The sequence below is a fragment of the Myiozetetes cayanensis genome, unplaced genomic scaffold (assembly GCF_022539395.1).
Source record: "Myiozetetes cayanensis isolate MyiCay16 unplaced genomic scaffold, myiCay2020 scf13, whole genome shotgun sequence".
Classification (NCBI taxonomy): domain Eukaryota; kingdom Metazoa; phylum Chordata; class Aves; order Passeriformes; family Tyrannidae; genus Myiozetetes; species Myiozetetes cayanensis.
Genome location: NW_026086937.1, coordinates 3,279,131 through 3,299,681, shown reverse-complemented (window position 1 = coordinate 3,299,681; position 20,551 = coordinate 3,279,131).

Genomic DNA, 20,551 nt, shown 5'->3' with positions numbered 1-20,551 from the left:
GCATTTATTAATTGTTCATGAAATGACTTGGGCTGGCTGCAGGGGAATATCTTCATACCATCACACTGCTGATACAGACACACTACCATTACAGCTATGAAGTCAGGGACTCTATCTAGCAGAAAATTTCCATCAGCTCAATTAAGTGCTGTTCAGCAGTCTCTGCAGATAGGATGATAATCAGCAGTTGTTGCTGGAGACACCGGACAGTTCACGCACCTATAGATCTGTTAAAGCCAAACACAAATACCAGCAGTCAAGGGAATCAAGCTGATTGCAGATTCTCCTTGGGAGAATAAAGCCTTCAAGATGCTATGCAATGATGGCTACTGGCTAAAGAAATAAGCCAGTGTGTGCACAGCGCTCACACGTTAAGCTGCAGGAACATGTCCTCATATTCCTTACTCAGGAAAGTCCGCCAGTCGTGTCTCAGCCTGAAAAACCTCTTAGAAACACCCACGAAAATTACTTTCCATCATCAAAAAAGTATTCACACCTCAGCAAGAAGCTAAATAAGGACACTGTTTTGGGAGCGTCCCAGACACTGAACTATTGTTTTTAATCCTCTTACTTAAATGCGCACAAGCACAGAAATCTCCTAAGGTGCTTAGCGCCGTATTTGACAGAAACAATCCCTGCCTGTACAAAGGTAAGGGAAAAGGGGCTGAGCAGACAGGCTTGAGTTCGTGAGCAGAGAAAGTTCACGGCCTGGGTCAGCAGACTGCACGCACAGAGATCAGCACCCAGGGTAACAGGCGTCCTGCCTGCCTTCTGACAGCACGGCTGGAGGGGTCTCAGGAGGCTCATGCACAGCTTGGCTTTCTAAGCTGACCTTTCCTGGAAAATCCACTCAAGAGCCACAGTGTGGAAGGAGATCATCCTGTGAAGTAGCTTCTAAACTAACAGCAAACATTTTTTATTATTATTATTCTTTTGTTTACTTTTTTTATGGCTTTTTGTTTCTCAGCAAGGTTGCCTGAACCCAGCAGAATTTCTCTTTGCAACCTCCGCTACACAAAAGCAGTTGGATCCACCCAGTACATCGCTGTTTTCCAGGGCAACTTCAACAGCAGCTTAAGCAAGGAGAAAAAGAACAGTTCTGTACCTCTGCATTCTTGTCTTCTCTCACCTCTTTTGTTCTCCTTTCATCATTTTTCCTTCTTTTTGTAATTTCACCTCCATTGCCATCTGTAACTCATCGTCCCTAATGGTGCTGCTTCAACAATAGCTTACACATATTACAGTGCTACCCTGTAGCTACTGCCACGTATATCAGTGGCACAAACCTTCCTCTTAGGTGTTGGAATCTGCTTGCACTTGTACTAAAATACCAGTCTGGATTACTGATATCTCATGGGAAGAAAAAGAGAAACCAAACCTGTCTGTAAGATTCCAGATAATAACTAAGGTTTGTTTGTTGGGTTTGTATTTTTGTTTGGATTTTTTTTTTTCTTTTTCAGGGAGAAGTTGGGTTTAGTACTGGGCAAAGCAAGTGAATACATATCTGTGAGCACTTAGAGGGTCAGAAAGATACAGCTCAGGGAAAGTAGGATATGCAAGACTAAGGAGAAGACTGAACATCTATAAAAAGTCACTACGCAATATTGTGAAATCTTGGGGAGGCTTTGGCTGGTTTTAATATCATAATCTAGTTTTTCTACTTCTATAAAGATTATTTCTCTTGGCCAAATTCTCATCATGAGCATCATAAACAGCAAAAGTACATGCAGCTAGGAACCGTGAACATTTGTGCAACTTTGAAAAACGTCAGAAATGGGAAGAAAATAACTTGTGTGTGGTGAGACCTAGAAAATCTGTTTGTTCCTGGTAGCTACTCCTCAGCAGCCATCAGCTCTTCTGTTAAACTAAACATCAAAGGTCTGAAATTCCACAATGACTTTTGATGTCGGCACAAGTTCAGTAGTTAAAGTTGAAGACTTGTCACATGAGGAGTTTATGCCAATTATGAAGCATAAAAAAGAAATCACACACATGCAAGCATATGTTCATTATTAAAAAAGTAAGTCTACCAACCCTCCTTCTCTGCTGAATGTTTGGCCTATTTTATGAGAAAATAAAAATGAAAAATAGCTCCAGTTTTCAAGGTAAAATACTTGAAAGAAACAAATAAATGTCAGTAGTCAAACTTTGCTTATGTGTATAAACTTCCTGTACTCCTTTTCTACTGAATTGTGCTGGTACATTCTTCAGCTTAACCCTCACAAACCCTCACCATTTTTCTGTAATGGATACTTTTTTCTCTTAAAATACTCATGCTGGGTTCTCTATTTTTTATACCATTGCCCAATGGACAAGTTGGTTTCCAATGACACACGAGCATAAAATAGGTTTCCCTATGCATTTAAAAAAAAAAAAAATTATAGATTGTCTAAATTTTCCCCATCATGCATCCTTTAACTGCCCTTTAATACTGCTAAGATTTCACCAGGCTGTATTTATCCCCTAATGAATGGGTGAGCAGCTGCCAAATCGGTGCAAGCTGGCATAGCTTTTCTTTAATCATTTTCCAAATGTTCTCACACAAGCAAAAGCCATAATATTTTGAAGTTTATGGGTTATATAAAGTAAAGGAATGAGAATATATAATCTGCAAAGCAAAACCACTAACTGAATCGAGCCAAATCACTCCACTTCCCAGTCAGGTGACAGGGCAGGGAGGAGAGTGCTGTGTTTACCTGAGATGATTGCTAATGGACCCATTTTTAGCTTCTAATGAAATTTTCCAAAGCATCCTAACAATTTAGCATCCAAACCTCACTGCCTTTCCAACAGGTGCTTGGGAATTTCTTGGTGAAACAGCTCATAGGGAATTCTGATGTATTAATATCTCACAGACATGGTGTGACACCCCCCAAGGACAGGCAAATTCCTATTGGAAACACAGCTGGGTTTTCTTCCACTTAGCCTGATTCACTGCTGCAAACACACCTTCCCAGATCCTGCACTGGACAACCACCTTACCATGATGAGTGCCAGAGTAAACCAGCTGGAAGTCCTCAAATCGTAGCTGACATATTCAGGTCTTGCTGATTTCTTGCCACTCACTTTGGAGCCTGACAGATATCATGGCTCCAACCTGAGCAGTCCTTTGATCTTCAGGGAGCTTCCTAAGGTGCTCCCAACAGATTGGGAGCTTCCCAGAGTGTCCCAAGGAACCATGGCAGAGCTAGGAGTCAGAAGCTACGACTGCTGATGATTCTTTCATGTCAGAAAACTTAAAACACGTTTTTTGTTTTTCCTGAACTGAAAATTTTCCCATTTTCCTTTCAGTGTAAAATTTTGAAATGTCGCTTTTTTTTTCCCCCATTCAGTACAAAAAACACACTGGCATTCATGTCTCCACCAGCACTGCTCCCCATCATAAAACTACTGAGTCTCAGCTAGTTCTTCTGTCTTCAATGCCTTTGAAAATCACTCCCTGAGCTCTCTCTGATGGAGCTGTAAAAGCAAATGCATGCTTTTACTCCATATTCAGTCAAATCCCAGATGTTTAAGTATTCTCATCATATTCAACACACAAACATCTGATCAAAATTTCGTTTTGCAATATTGTAGGAATTACTCTTCTTCACACAAATGCTCATATGGGAAGGCTGGAAAGACAATTTATGCATAAATAAGAGCATTTGTGGTTATTCACTGTTTGTTACTTGGTGTTCATTTAGAGTGTTGGTGAATAAGGGAAGAGCAACCTAACTCGTGCAAAGCATTTGCCATCATCCTTGTTTCTGAAGCAGAGAGACATATTCCTCACCCCCCTGGGAAGACAACAGTATCCTGAGCCCACAGGGAAAGGAAAAGGGCTAACAGCTTTACACTGCAAAATGGTAGGTTTAAATCAGATATTAGGAGGAAATTCTTTACTGTGAGGGTGGTGAGACACTGGCACAGGTTTTCCCACAGAAATTGTGGATGGCCCATCCCTCTGAGTGCTCAAGGCCAGGTTGGATGGGGCCCTGTGTAACCTGGTCTAGTGAAGGGTGTCCCTGGCATGGCAAGGGGGTTGGAATGAGATGATCCTTAAGGTCCCTCCCGACCCAAACCATTCTATGATGATTCTATGATTACTCTTCTTGTAAAACAACTTTATTTAAGCAAGTAAATAGCAGTCAGTGATTTCTGTGACCAACCATACACTACACATAACGAACAGTAAATGAAGTCAACCTAAGCAACAATTTGGAAACCTGTTTCCCCAAACTGTCCTCTAAACACTTAAGCAAAGTTACATTAAGTTGGATGTGCAGAAAAATAATGAAAACCACCTTTTGAACACACTACCACCAGTTCTTCAACCTGCTTTAGTGAAAAGAGCATGCAGCAGGGAGGAATTAGCTCTGCCACCTCTCCCCCCTACCAGGGCATGCCCTTCTGCCTCTGCTGAGGAAGGGCTTTTCCACAGCTGTCTCTGATCTCCCACTGCTCCCTGGATTGTGGGAGCTACAGGGCTGCTGAGGAGCATGCCATTTGTGCTGGAAAGAATCCTAAAGCTTTTGAAATCCCAGCTGCCACAGGCTGCTCTTGGGAAAAGAGGATCCATACAATCTTGGTGCAAAATTGTGTCACTGCAAAATAACACAAAAGCATTTTGTGCCATGGTAATCGGATCCCATCTACAGCATTCACTTTAAGACAAATAGGAAGTGATGAATGAGACTCGAATTCTTTTTGGTATGCACCAACAGCCTAGATTTCATTAAGACCAGAGATATGGTTAAGGAATGCAGTGGCCATTTTTTTTTCCCTAGGAGCTGTTTTTAGTAGTTCTCCTTCTAGTATTTCTTTACCAATGAACTTAGGCCTGCTCTTCGTTTTTCTGGGCAGTTGGATCATGTATGCTAAGATGAAAACAGAGGCCAGGCAAGGTACAATATTGTCTCTGAATATCATCCAGGAGCAGTATAATGAGGGTGATATGACTGTGACATCTCTGGGCACTCTGCTCCACCTCACTGACATCCATCCCTGGAATAGTTATGCATTCTTGGCCTCACATCTTTTGGTACTGCTGGAAAACATGGAGAGACTGTTGCTTTTATCAACAGATTAAGGACTCTGAGCAGTTCATTGGATTATGCTCTGTCACATACAAGAATTGGATAAAATTTCGGTTTGATATCTAAGTTCTTTAAAATTTCTCCCCACCCCTTTTTCAGGAGAGGAAACTGCAGGGATCCCCTGGCACCAGGAAATTATAAAAGAGAGTCAACCTGCAGAAGGCAAAGAGCAGGCAATGAGACAATGAACTCATGAACTGCTCTGCTTCAAATAACACCTGAAAAAGTCTTTGGGGAAAAAGAAGGACAAACAGAAATAGAATATTTCTATTCATCTTTGGAGACCTTCCAACTCTGGCTTTTCAGCTGATTCAGATGCATTTCAGGGTATTCGTTACAGGGTTTAGCAGGGACACGTCAGGCTAGACATGCAGGAGCAAGAGATGCAGTAGCAAGATGTGAGGATGTTCAGCCCACTCTGGGCTCACCTGTCTCACACAAGGAAAAACAAAGCACAGCCACTGCCTCACTGAGTCAGCACAGGCTCCTTCTGCAGGATCCTGGCAAGCATCAGTGCAGCCAGTCAAGCTGAGGTCAGTATGTCAAAAGTTTGAATTCATCTGAGCCCTGTATATCCCATAGGAAACACAAGCAAATTTTCTACCATTCTGAGAAACACACATAGCTGTCTACACCACAAAAGCCTCAGAGGATTACTTATCACAAATCAACAAGTCCATCCCAGAGCCACAGTCAGAACAGCTCTAGGCTCAGTTGCAGCTCATCAGGGGCCATTTTTGGCAACACATGAGCACTCGTCCCTGTTTGAAAGACACCCTCAAACACAATGTCAGTGTCACATCAAAGGTTTGGGGTGGGGGGAAAGGACAGTAAAACTTTCATGCAGATTTTTCCCATGAGTGGAATGTAGTGTAGGAAATATTTCTGCTGCTTAGTATTTTTAAACACTTAAGAGTGGCTCGAGTCCCTTAGGAATGTACAGTTTAAGCCTTGGATTGTCAATGCATTATCAAGCCAGGCATATAGTTGCAGCAGCAAAAATGACACAAACACAATCCGAAAACTGCAAACACAAAATTCAGGTGTCAATCAGGTTTGCTGGAATACCATGAGATATTTTTTAATTACATTATTCAGCAATGTTGACAGGTTTAATAACTTCACTGTAATACATTTATTATTTTATTGCTGAAAGAATCATCTGTTCACATGTTCTTGTGCAAGTATTTTTGAACCATTGTAATAATATTAGTCAAGACCAAAACAATTATTACAAAGCTAATTATTCTAAAGAACTGGAACACTGAAGTTCACTAAGCCTGGCTGTTCGCAACTACATTTATTTACTTTCTGGTTTCTGACAAGCCACTTTCAGAAACATACTAAAGGTGCTTTTTGCTTTCAGAAGTGTCCTGTTAGGAGATGTGAAGCATGCTCGTTCTCTACTGCCATTAAGGGCAACTTCCCAAAGACCATTAACACTCTCTCATTGTTGAATTCTAAAACCACTTTTCCTAAAGGACGTTATGGTGCTACTTATTCACTTATACAGCAATTCTATCAATTTTTTGTGGTATTCTGCTACTCACATTAGTGTTTTCTAAGGTGCTCCCAAAGCAGAAGTTCCTTGTGATCTTAGAGCATTTCTGTTAGTTCCTCAGGAAGCCAATAAACTGGAGCACTTAGTGTAGAAAATTAGATCCTATGCCCTATTTGATATGTGCTTATGTTCTATTGGAATAAACAAATGTGCTACAGATAGTCCAGTTCTGCTCATTAGCTTGTATTTATTATCAGACTGCAGCTGTAGCCTTTGGGCTGGCTGACAAAGTGTTTTCTAATGTAATAAGTACATTGGAGAAAAACAGTGTTAGCAACACGAAGCCAAATTCTAAGGCAGTTCCCAAAAAAGAAATACCCTTATTTACTCGGTTAACTTCCTCAAAGTTGAGTTGGCTTTGAAAGCAGACTTTGGGCTGCATATGTGTGTTAATGTATGTTAATACACAGAAATAGAGCACAGTACTAAACTGTCTGATATTGCACAGACTCCAACATGACACAACAAAATCTGCCACATTAGGAAGACTTAACAGCACTAGCCCAATCTGATCCACTTGGGATCAGCCTAACCCAGGCACCTGAGCAAGGTCTGAAGCTAAAGAGCTCTTTAGCTGCTGGAATGCAGCACATCCTGACCTGGAACTTAAACCACTCCACCAGACTGTCCTTCCTCTGTACTTCCACAGTCATGCAAATGGAGTCAGCCCAGGCTCATTTTCAACAATTAATTTTGACTTGTCCTTAACTCTCAGAGGTGAGCTGCCTTTTTTGTGCAGCTGTGAGGCACACAGTAGTCCTAGCAAACAGTGACAAAACACAACTTCAGGAAGAATGCTGTCTGATGCTAGCACTGACTGCTACTGAAGAATAGATGAAACCATTATTTATTTGAAATTATTAACTTATTACATCCTCAAAATCAATCTACTAAAAGGCGAAAAATGCCTGAAATAAGTTTTCCCAGGAAACAATTCATTAAATGCAAGAAATAACAACAGAAACTATTGTGTAGTTCCAGAGGACAGGTAATGGAACTACATGAGCACTACACTGAGCCAAGTGCAGGGAAAGCACAGCCGATAGCAGTAGTACCTTGGCTGCCTTCTGCCTTCACCAGGCACTGGAGGGAAGATATCACAGGGCTCTGACAATGGACCTCAATTTTTGTGACAAAAAGAAGAAATTTAACTTTCACAAACAATGGATATTATTCTTGGAAGACAAGGCTTTTCTGTGATGACTCCCAGTATCATGTCATAGTTCCTGCCGCCTTCTTGACCCAGTTGCCACTCCATTTATCCAAGGTCTTATCTCACTCTGCTCTTTGCAGCTTATCAACTCCTACCCCAGCTCTCTAACTCCTTATTTGTTCTCACTTATCCCTCAGTCTTCCTGCCCATGTCCTTTTCTTCCAGTTCACTCCCTACACTCACTGGTTCCCACGCTCACCTCATGAGGAGAAAACTTGTCTCGTGATCCAGGTTCAGCTTTCTCTTACCTTGCACGGCCCTTGAATCCTGGTTGTCTCACCCCTGTCCTTCCAGTTCTCTTCATTCTTATCCTCTCTGCACCAGAATATATATTTTCTACCTGATATGTTGTCCCACATCTGCACAGCCAGGAGAGGTGATCACAAGAACATGCTGAGCTCCCAGATGCCCTGGGGTGATGCTTAGGGCAGCACTCAACCTTAGGTGAAGTCATCTGCTTCTACTGAGCAATTCTGAACCAAAATGCTTTGATATTTGGCTTTGATCAAATTCATATTAGGTCAATGATCTTGAAGGAACAGCAAAAGCTATCCCTGACCCCAGAACACCTCTGCCAGACTTGAAGTCCTGAAAACATAAAAGCATATTTGTAGAAGAGAAAGTGGGCAAATTCCTTTTAGTGGACTGAGTAAATATTGGGAAGGTATTTCAGCTGAAATACAACACAGACAAGGACACTCACACACACTTTATTATCCATTTAAGAATACATTTATAGCAGAATTCAGAAATTTTCTGACTCTCAGGGAATCAAAGTTTTAAGACCAATCTAGGTTGTTCCAAGGCTCCCCAAACTCCCCACATCCTGGAACAAAGAATTGTTTCTGAATGGCTTTAGAGAGAAATCAAACAATGCCTTAAGACAACCTTTCCTTGGTTCCATGATATTCAGCTGATGGCAAACAGCTGACATGAAAATTTTTACCCTAAGAAATAATGTAATAACCCATTTGTAAGAGAGAGCTATGATGAGGAGTATTAAATACCTCCAATAACACTGTTGCCATCAGGTCTGCCAAAAAGATGCAGAAAACTGCATCTTTTGCAAGAGATTGAGGACAGAGATACTACACCAAGTCAATGTTTTTGAACAAGTCACAAACTGCCAGCACCAGCCTCTAGTCCAACCCAATACCCCCAGCAGTGTGACAATGCTGTGGTAAAGTGTGTCCTGAATGCACAGCATGTAAAGATGCAAACACACTGATCAACAGGGGAAAAAAAAAAAACAACCAAACTTCTGAGTTTATTTGGCCCTAGGCCCAATAAATAACACTTCACTGTGGAATTCAGCATTAAGCAGAGGGTCATAATGCCTCATTGCTTGGAAAGGGCCAGGTTCAAAAGAAAACCACAAGGTTTGTCCATTGCTGCTTCATGTTTGACAAATGTCTGAATGTTTCTTGGAGATACAGAAGTTGTGCTAAAATGTCAGGTATCACAAAACTGGGGGGACCTTCATTAAAGATTTAGCTGAAGTGTAAGAAATCACAACAGGCATGTTACAACACCTAACCTCTCACTCACACAGAGCAGGTTTAATACTCCTGATGTTTTTCAGACAAAATATATGGGAAACAGATGTCATTTTCCTCCTTGCAGGAGGGAAAATAAGTGGAAGTTTAGTGAACTGTTGTATCTGAAAAATTATTTTCTAATCAGAGATGGTTTTTTGTTCTTAAGAAAGCTAATCATGCCTCTGGTTTTGAAACACTTCAAATTTATTGTATTTATCGCATAATAGCTAGGTTCAAATTTACCTAAACCTTCTACTTGCACATCATAATTTGGGGGAGGGAGGGGGGAACTTCTTAAATGCTCAGTTTGTAAAATGATTTGTTCCTTCTAGGTTTTTTTGGCCTATGAATTAAGCAGTAGCCTACATATGCCAGCACAGGCTACTTGGACTGAGAAGCTGATACATACCAGTGTGGCACTATTTACTATTACATTTCTTATAGTTTATAAGAGAATAATATAAAAGACAGTCTAATTTCCATACACTGGTGAGTACAAAAATCATGTGCATGTGTGCCTAGCAATTAAAATCCTCATTTTCAATCCCCAAAACGTTCAGTCCCTAAATGTGGGCAAGCGGTTTGCCAGCAAACACTACCAGTAGAACAGTTAATCACAGAGATGTAGGTATTTCACATAGAAATATTCTGTATTCTGGGAGGAGATTTCCAAAAGCAGCAGCAGTTCAGTCAAAGGTGTACAAGAGAGGGGACAGACTGCAAGTGCAGTCCCAAACACCAGTATGCACAGGTCTCCGAGGGGGTTCTTGTTCTGCAAATGGCTCTGGCCCTCAAGACTTTCATGTCCTTATCTACCCTGGCTCTTTCTCACTTACTCTGGGGGCTCTGCAGGGAGCAACCCCTGCTGCCTGCACAGCACTCAGCACCTGCCTGTCCTCTTCCCTTCGAGATCCTTGTGCTGTTCCCATTGCCACATATGGGTGCAGAATAAAGCAAGCTTGCTGACACTTCAGTGTGTGTGTCACTGCGATGATGGTGTGGCAGGAAACTTATCACATTCTGAATGTACTTGTGAAAGTCCCAATCTCTACATGCTGGCATTTATATGTATAACATTTTAGGGAAGCCAGTTAAATTGCTGAGGGCAGGTCACAGTGCTCTGTGTACAGAGGCCCTTTGTCCATGCAGAACTACAAGATTTTTTGACCTTCTCCACTTCAGATGTTACAAAACTGCAAGAGCCTGCTATCACCACCATCTGGAGCCCTTTTCTTATTTTCATGTTACTCAGGAGGCCCTCTGGTATTTTTAGGAATATCAATTTACTCTTTTTCAGAAAAATATCTGTGGGAGTATGCAAAAGAAATACTCCACAAAGCCAGCAGAGGCATCGTGTGAAGACACCTTGCAGTCATTAAATGAGGTGACTGCTCTCAAGCCCATCACTTCCCACTTCTTTTCACATCATCATGACTTTTCAACCTCAGTCTACATCCTTTAAGAAGGATTTAAATACACTAAATACAGCACAAAACCCTCTGCCTGCAGTTTGCCTTAAATAAGCAATTTCCAATTTCCCACTGTAGTTTTCATTTTATTCTTTTACTCTCATTTATAATGACTTCTTGGCATCCTGTTTCCTAACAACATACTATTAGCACTCCTCCATTGTAATCCCCTCTTTAGCTGCCTAACCCAAGGTTAGTATTAGCATCAGTGTTATCGTGTTATCATGTAACATAGCTGCATGAAAAATCATAACACTTGTGCAGCAGTTACAGTGTAATTACTTAGTGCCACTCATTGTGAAGTGCTGCAGTAATAGGTTGCATAATCAATTAAATTTCTGAATTCTGGTCACATAAGAAGCCTGTGAAACAACGTCACTGTACAGGTTTCTCAGTCATGTCTCCAACTGGATTGCACCAGTGCTGCTCAAAAGGCAGCCAAAACTTGAGGACTGTTCATTTTTTCTGCTCCCAACAGCAAGGAGAACATAAAACTATGGTCTTGTGATAACTGTGGTCTTGTGAACTGCTGCAGTTACCAAAACAGATGTCAATATGGGAAAAAAGTGCTGGGGGGGAAAAAGAAAACCAACTACTAAACAGTGTAAATGAGTAAATTTACCCTCTCCAGGCGTGTTCTTCAGCCTGAGACACAGAAATCATAAGGGACAAAGTAAACTACTTTTTCCAGCAGGCTTTTATAATCACATTACTGTTCATAATTACAAACTGTGAAATGAAATGATTAGGCATACTGATGCCTATACACTTGTATACACTTGACTTCTACAGTGCCTAGGCACATTTGGAGACCTGCTGCAACAGGCTGCTCTCATGCATGGGGCAATGATGTTTCTTAAATAACAAAGTTTTCCATTTTCCTGCCATATATTTGTTAATAAATACTGTGGAAGAACTAAAATGCAGCATTAATCATAACACAAATGCAATAAACTTTTGTAACCTGTTTTAACTGGTTAAGATTTAGCTGCTTTCTTTACAGGCTAAAACTGGCTTTGTAATGTGTAAGTCTGTAAGATTCATATGCATCATTCACAAAACTTGAAAATATTATTCTGAAAAACTTGAAAGATGCAAATTACAGTTACCTCCAGAAAGGCAGGAACTCCAGTATATAAATTTTCATACCATGTGAGTGTTCCTGCATCTGTATTTTGCTATTAGAAGATATACATACACACAAAGAAGGCACATATATATATACATACATATATATATATATATATACACACACACTTTCTATAAGATAAATACTAGCCTAAGAAACAATAAGATTCTCAGTCCTTCCAAATTCTTAACCTTGGATTCCCAGGTAGTAGCAGGAATGGAGAAAACAGTGGAAACTTTATTATGTCAACTAGAAACTTGGGATCTTTCCTCTTAAATTTAGCACTTGCCTGATGTAAATTTCTGCAGCATTTCCTGGTCAGTTGTCAAAGGCTGTGTATTACATTAATCAACTAAAAATGTGGTGGGTTGTTTGTATGAAGCTGATTTTTCCCCTTTGCTTTGATTGGATCAGCCTCCCATTGGTGCAATTCAGTTTTTGGTCAGTAAAATTTTACAGTAGGCTACAATAATAAACCCAGCTTTATTCCTAGTTGGTGCAACTTTATGTTCCATACAATTAGCTTACATTTTGGGGAAAAAGGAAAACTACCTTATGGAAAAATCTATTCATCCTCGTGCAAAGTGAGAGCATAAAATCTTAGCGAATTAAACTTCACATTCCTTGGGAACATTTTACAGGTATAAGGTAGCAAAACCCAGCCAAACAAAATCATCAGCACTGTCAGTTTTGATGAACACCAAACTTCTCAGAATTATACCAAAATTCATTGTCCATCATTGGTGTAAATAAAGATGTTACTGCAGCAGATTTCTGTGACTAATGTTGTGATGTCAGATTCCTTTGCTTCATCTCTTCTTTAGTGCGAATATGAAAATAATTTTAAAACAAAACAAGAAAAGGACATTTCTCTTACATTCAAGTGTTCAACCAGAAGCTCCCCAGAGGTTTCTGTGCTGGCTCATTTATAATATAATTCAACAAGAGCAGTTAAGTGATGCTGTTGTACAGCTTAAGTGCTTTTGCTAATTTTCCTGGCCCTGGGGGGTTTTGTATCATATATTTCATTTGAAGCAATATAAATTTCAGTGAGCAATCAGAAACATTCCCTAAGGAGTTCAGGGGGACATCTGGACAAAGAAGTTCCCCTTTATAAATATATGCCATGCATTCTTTGTAGCCACTCTTGTAATAATCTCTACACTCAATTTGTTCCACTTGTTATTGTCATCTGCTGCAGACTTAAATACTAACACACACTCACTGTGGATATACATACTTACACTATTAACACACTTCAATATTTATGATCAAACACACCCATGAAAATGAAATTAATCTTTTTCTTGGCAGAACCTGAAATAGCAAGCAGTATTCCTAACTCTGCCAACCCCATGGCTGGAAGCCACACACAGATAGCGCTACCTCAGAGATAAAAAGGAAGAGAAGCTCCAGGAGTGGCCTGCAGATTTCCCAGAAGATCCATCATCTCGCTGTGGGATGATGATGGGGTGGACACGTAGTTCAGTCCCAGAACAACCCAGCAATACTGATGACCTCAGCAACCCTAACTGGTTCACATCTTCCCACAGCCAAGAGTCAGGATTACCTAGAACTCCCTGGTGTGCCTGTCAACACCAAGTGGTCCACCATGACCAAAAGGTGTTGAGTGGGAGAGCAGCAAGTATGGTATGAAAAGATGCATTCAACTGAGTCTTGTTGAATTGGTGCAGAGTTTCTCATTAAAATTTATGGCCACTTTCTGCAGTAGAGCAGACAATCATTCAAACAGCTACAAAATTCACAATTGCATGAGAGACTCAACACAAGGGAAAGAGCAGGAAGTATCATAAATCATCAACACAGGTCCTTGGTGTAACACAAACAACCAGAATCTCCATTTCCACTGACAACACTTAAAATCATATCAGTTTCATATTGCTGTAATTGCTTTAATATGCTGGAGAACTAGAAGGTAGATACTCTACAGTCCTAAGCCTAGAGGACTCTTCAGAGCAGTAATGAGAGACAGTGAAATATTTATTTGGTTCATTAACTTCAAGAGCTCAGTGTTTTTCATGTCATCTGAAGTGGAATCTGACGCCTCCCCTACACAAGGTGGCCACACCCCAAATGCTGGGACTCCAGGACATGCATTTAAGATACAGGAAGTCCTAAAGTCTTGGTGCTGCCCTTGAAAGGGGAAGGACATCTGGCTCACTGGGCCTGACTCCTGGGAAAGGTCTGGCAGATATGCCAGGTGAAAAGAAGAGTTGTAAACACAGACCTAAACAAGCTCAGATCATGTAGATAAGGTTACTTGCACTTTAAGAAAGGCCCAGCAGCATCCAGCCAAGCACTGTGGCAACCCAGATGGTAACTAGATTATTAGATTTAGATTATTCCACATACTTAGGTCCAAGGTAACTGTGTGTGAGTGGATCTAAACAGAAGAAAATAGTATAGCAAAATGGTTTTCTGTCCTTCAGTTAAAGCAATCCAGTAAGTCAGCAGTATCTCAATATTAATACACACTCAAATTTCATCTCTTTCTCTGCTTTCCATTTAGAACCGTGGGAAAACAGATGGACTCTCCTGCATGCCCTCTACTCAATAGATTTGTTGAACCAAAGAAAGAGAAAACGCCAACAAACACCCTCCAGTAGCTTTCTGTTGTTCTCCACAGTCTGTTGTTCCTTTTTTTACTTATTCCTTTAAAGATCTAACTTAGTAAGCCTGAAATATCAAAGTCTACATATCAAAAATATATTGAAAGAGGAGAGGATTTTATTTTTTTTTTTTTATTGGTTCTGAGCACTGGTTCTGAGTGGTACTGGCCTTTGAGATTAGCTAGAGCCAGCATTTTTCCTCAAGCAGCTGCAACATTTCTCTTCATCATCTCCCTTTCCCTGCAGATGCTAGTGTCAGACCAGCTGAGACCAGAAGAGTGAAGGCTGAGATACCATGAGAATGGCTGTCCCTGCACAGAAGTAGTGAAATGCTTGCAGAAGTCACAAGAGATGTGGCAGTAACACAACATGTCCTTTTCAATTTAGCAAGTTCATTGCTTTTGGATATGGCTGTTCCAGCTTCTGGGAACTCACTTGAACTACATGTTTTAGAGTTATAAAAAAAGTGCATGGTATCAGCCAGAATAAAGTCTCTTAATTGACTTTCTTCTTTTTTGAAGTTTAACACCATTTCTACATAAGTCGTTTTTAAAGTAATTATTTTCATTAAATAATGGCAATTTGCTCACTGAAATAGCTGGGGAAATCCCTGTGTACTTCAGCGAGCACTGACTGAGGCCTCCAACATTAAATTCTATCATCCTTAAAGACTTGACCCTGCACCACTAAACATTACTGGGAATTATGCCATTGGCTTCAAAGGGAGTAGGAACAGGCCCTAAATAAGCAAAACTTGTAGTTATTACTCCAACGGGAGTAATCCTGTCAGGCCACAGAATGTGCCTATATAAGCCAAAAATCCAACAGTGCTTTCTAAATGATATCCATAGGCTCTACATGAGTGTTCTGTATTTACATATGCACAAACCACTCCAGTGAGTGTATCAGGTAATTGTACAGAAAGGCACAAGGGAGTTCTAAGAGAGCCTGTGTATGAATCCCACCCTGTGTGTCTGATGGGCTCAAAGCCCTTCCCCAATATTATCCCTCCAAAATACACATGCACAGACAGACAATTAAGTCACCTCACAGACCAAATTGCCAGTGCAAGTCACAGGAGGTTTATAATTAAGCTCTGCCCATCTTCTTCCCTCCTTCCACTTGAAATCAACTGAAGAAGGGTGGAATTGCACAGGATTTTTCTTCCTTAGCAGTGTTATTTTTGACAACACCACTGACTGATTTGCTAACAAGTGATGCAGATTGTGTTTGAACCCACTGCCTTGAGCAGAAAAAGGCAGAAGAAATGCTATATACAAATATGTGAATTGCCTCTGCAGAGTGGAACCTGGTGTCATCACAGTAGCATTCATTGCCCACATAGCCACACAAGGCAGAACGTTGTGACAGACAGGACAAAAATCTGTAGGACTCATATCTGATGTCTATAACTGCAGGTATTTGAACCTGGGATTTGAACTCAAACAGTGGGAAAGCAGTTATCAGTCCTTTAGAGAATGTTCCAATAAGCAGGTAAAGCCAGGGGAGCCAAAATTACATCACAGCACTAATAATTATTGTTTAATAATTACTACAACTCCTGGTTTGATTTTTTCCCCCCTCTATTATTTATGCCTCACCCTTCCAACCCAGGAAGTCACCAAGGTCAGAAAGCTTTATTGAACAGATATCTAAACTTCATTTAAATGCAATTTCCAGAATCTGAGGGCAAAACAATCTAAGCCTAACACACTTCTGATAAGTGAGACATTGCACTTAGCTTTTTCCAAATCAAGTTAACATCTCCTCCACTTTACCAACTTCCTCAAGGCTCAAAACTTCTCCAGAATTTTGAACATTTAGCTTTCTTTTGTACTTCACACTTCTCTGTAAACTTAGTCTTATACTGCACAGCAAAGGAATTTAGGAGGGATACAGGCCAGGATAAACTTTCAAACTATCTCATTGTGGGTTTTCCCCCTCATTTCAGTATTCATGACTGTACTTTAAAACTACAAATACGTAAAAGGATTACTATTCTTGGTATGAAAAAGCATATTCAGGCACAGTTTTTGACCAAAAGGAGCTCAAACCTATCTAATATGCTGAATGAGTAGAGGAAATTTTCAGCAATGCAAGGCAGGTAAAGAAGCTTCTACTATTTGTGATCATTATATACCTCTCTTGGGAGAAAATGGGCTGATTCCTCAGGGACAGAAAGGAAGTGCAAGAGGCTTGAATTCAGCAGCTCAGGAGTTAAACTAAATAATGAGTCCCAACAAAGGTGATAGAGGATAGTAACTCTTGAGACACCTACCACACCCAAACCCATCCCTTGCCAGAGATTCCTGTTAAGTTATTGATTCAGTGAGAGTGCAATTTTTAAAGGAAATTAAATCCTCTTGGAGAAGGACAGATCCAAAACTGGTAGATAAAGATTATCGTAAAGGGAATTGAACATTGGAAAGGGAACATGCATCCACCCTGAACAGAGGGGATAGCCCATAGCTGCCTGGAAGACAAAGAAAGAGGGAGGAAACAGCAAATATGCTGGTTGATGTTATCTGAGACGTGATGAAAGAATTGTATTCTCATCTGGGAGTTTTTGAAAACAAAGAACTTGATGGACCACACATATATACTGCTCAAAGGAAAGTGCCTTCTCTCCCTCGACAGAACACTGAGGTTTCCACCCACAATAGGTTAATGAATAAAGATTGTGTTGGCTGACACAAGGGCTCCACCAGCTCAACCCCCTTCCCAGCCCTGGGCACAGCCCTGGATATATTTGCTCTGTTGGTAGGAGAAGAGGCGAGGATTTCCCCCAGTAACTCTCCAGCTGAACTTGCCAGAGGCCTCCCGTGGCAGGAAGTCAATTTATAGACTCCTGACACGCAGCAGCTGCTGCCGAAAGCTCCCCACGGCTTTCGAAGCCGCACTGACCAGTCTGCTACCACAGCCTCCCTGTTTTTAACAGGATCCTGAAAAACAGAAGTTTATGCCCAAGGGTTCAGAGATTTCCAGGGTTTTCTCTTTTCTACGTCAGATTGCTCACAGGGAGATGGTCACTAGAAACACCTCTGCAGATCTTTAACTCTTGTACTTTATACCACTCCCAAGCGGTACCCACTTTCAGGTTCCGTGCTAATATTTTGTGCTAAGGGAACAAAGCACAGGCAGTGGAAGATTTCTGTATAGGCTTATATAGCTATCATAAAAATAATAAGTTTTACACTGCTATTTGAAGCCATTATTTTCTGAGCAGACTGATGGCTAGCACGCAAGGTTTTTAATGAATGGATTTGGCCCATTCAATATTTTTAAAACCAGGGCACGACGCCTTCTACTTTGAAATAGACCCATATATCAGTAAAGAACTGTTTGTCATCTCTGTATTTATCAGCCTGCATTTTGGATTTCTCCCGACCCCTCACCATCTGCCATTGCCACCAGAACCCACTGCATTACATTTTCAACGCTATCCTGTCTGGCGCATTATTTCTCTTGGAACTCGAGGATGCAAGAAACTGAGGGATTCCAAGAGCTGTTAATGGCCTTTTTCAGTTCAGCAAAAGTCAGAAAAATTTTTACCAGTTGGCATTTTTTATTATTCCCATCTCAAGGAACAGCTGCTTTCCCCCCTCCTCTGCTGGCATCCTGCCAGGAAAACAAAGCCATCTAGTTAACACTAGAACTGTCAATAACCCACAGACTCTAACCTGATAAAGCCATCATCAAATCAAGTCCTAAGATCAGTGAATAGTAATAGAGATTGCTATACCAGGTAAACGAAGATGAAATCTCCCTGAAATAATTTAAATCAAATTTATGGAACGCTGATGAAAACCTTACACATAGGGCAGAACTTTTCCATGCAGGGGTTCCCCATTAGAGCTGCTATTCTCTGTGTCATGTTCAACATGCTGATTAGATGAGAATCTGTTTTCTCTCCTCAAGAAGCTAGCTCTTTAAAAGCCAGAATTTTGCTTCAAGTAAAATACTAATTCTGGCCAGGTTCTTTGAAGAGCACCTTTTCCACTAAAACTCTCACAAGGGAGCAGGGAGAACACCAAAGCATAATGGATCAAAAAAAATCCTTCAGACTGACCCAAAAATCTTCTGAAAGCACCTGAGGGTCAGGCGTGGGTGAGGCATGCCCTGTGACACCTGATCAGGTAAATGGCCAGCCAATATTTACAGCACATGAAGCTTTCAGAGAGATACCTACATGTTTTGCCAGAGAAAAATCGCTCAGCAAACGCATGGTCAGAGTAAACCTCAATTTACAATTGGATTCTGCATGCTAGAAACTCCTGATGCTGCAAAGACTCAACTTCTTACCATCCCAGAAAGTAAGGCCCCTGCAAAAACTTCTATGACCTTGTTCTTCACAAACCTTTCTATTCACCCAGATCCCACTCTTCTCTTTCTCCTTGTTTTAAGTCAGCTAAGCCAAGCCCCTTTTTCCATCCTTGCTCTTGTTCACCTCATCTTTTACAAACCTTCACCACTACTTTTACAAACCAATTACTACATAGAATCCAATTACTTCTTTTCCTGCTCTAATAATGACCTGCCACTGTAAGAAAGCACATCTTTTCATCTGCATCTACTCAGCTTCTTAATCCATGAAAATGAGTACACAACTTTCCCACTGTACTCGGTCTCTGATACTTCTGGATGAGACTTGTTTGCAATGCTATTATTGTAATTTATTACATCCCATCCTCCCTAAATACCATTTTCCTTGCTGCAAACCAAAGATCTTTTTCCTGGCATCAAGCAACCCTGCAGTATCTTCGCTGACACCCTGCCAAGATCTTTGCAGGTTCTCAGCAAATCTGTTAGTCTCTGCTGGGGCCAGCTGCTGTCTACAACCCTCACACATTCTGAGCTTGGTTCGATTAGAAACCCCCCTGAATATATTACGTGCTTCTGACCTCAAGGGTAATCAGATGGAAAGACACTTCTGCTGACCACTGCAGAATCCTTAGCTCACTAGCCCTGAAATTCAATTTGTATAATATCACAATGGGTGAGAAGAGATCAGGTCAGAAGAAGAAAGGAGTTTTCATCCAAATCTTCCTAAAGATTCAGTCTTGGCATCACGTCCAGAGACATTTATCCCACCCTCCCAAAGAACCAGATGAAATCTCAGAAGCTGATGAGATTTGAACTGTTACCAACTTTTAAAAAATGCCTCAGAGCTGTCAGCATTCCAGTTCTGATCCATCACAGACTGCAACGTATTCACATGATTCAGCATTATTTCATCAGATGTCAAATTTTACACACATCAAGAGATTTTTTTTTTTAAAACGTGAAAGGTTGGACTGGTTTTCCTTTATTGGCCAGCTAGGCTGCCCTGGCTTTTGTTAGCAGAGACATTCAACACAGTAGGAACATGCACTAAACAGTAGGCTTCTTGGTGAAGACATAACCATTAGGCTACATGGTACCCACAAGGTGTGCTGCAGATACACCTGCTGGATCAGGCTCTGGGGCTGAAAGAGGAAAAACCCACACCTCAAACCCCAAATCATGCAAGGAGAATGTGCAGGTGCTATGAAAAGCAGTGGCTCTAGGACTAGATGAAAATTGAGTAGGACTTCAAGGGTCAGTGTGGTGGATTTAAATGCCAAACCTTGGGGGGGGAGGGCCTATGTTCTATATAGGGATTAGTCCAAAAGACCTCACTTTTTCTAATAACCTATAAATGTAACAGAACAGAAATTTTTACCACTTCAAGCTCAAAAGATTGATCCCCAATAAGCGAAATGTACCTGGGGGAAAAAGACACAGCTACCAGTAACAGACTAGGAAAAAACACCAAACAAAAACACAAACAAACACACACACCCCAAAAAAACCCCACAAACAAACAAACAAACCAAAACAAAAACTCAATGCCTAGAAAACAGGTGCACACCTGCTCTCTAGCCATTGCCAGGGATGCTCAGATACTACAAACA